This window comes from Brassica oleracea, unplaced genomic scaffold (genome assembly GCF_000695525.1).
Source record: "Brassica oleracea var. oleracea cultivar TO1000 unplaced genomic scaffold, BOL UnpScaffold21337, whole genome shotgun sequence".
Classification (NCBI taxonomy): Eukaryota; Viridiplantae; Streptophyta; class Magnoliopsida; order Brassicales; family Brassicaceae; genus Brassica; species Brassica oleracea.
The window spans coordinates 1-322 of record NW_013637853.1 but is presented as its reverse complement, the minus strand read 5'-3'; the positions used below and the strand labels follow the sequence as shown (position 1 = coordinate 322).

At 33.5% G+C, this 322-nt stretch overlaps 1 long non-coding RNA gene across 1 annotated transcript; it reads left to right on the top strand.

Annotated features, from left to right (window-relative positions):
- Positions 1-299, top strand: LOC106322395. The gene is made up of 2 exons (XR_001266400.1): positions 1-39; positions 152-299. It is a non-coding gene; the product is annotated as an uncharacterized LOC106322395 (long non-coding RNA).
- Positions 300-322: the final 23 nt, after the last annotated feature.

Sequence of the window (322 nt, the reverse complement as noted above, 5' to 3'; positions counted from 1 at the left end):
CCTCTTATGTGATTTGAGACTTGGCCGTCCGAGAACAGAGTCAGTCTTCTTCCAATCCTTCTAATATTTTTACACTATTGTGCAGTTGTATTTATTTCGAAAGTGATGATGTGTAGATTCAATCGATTGTCTTCTTTACTTGAATTTCTAGGGAATGTGGAAGAGCTGGAATTAGAGGGTAAATATGAATGTCTCAATGCCAGTTGTATTTCATGTATTTTATGTTTTCGGAATATGTGTATTTTTCTAAAATCTGATAGAAGTTGAACTCATTTGTCAAATTTAAGCATGATAGCTGATGTCCCTCATGTTAAATTGTATA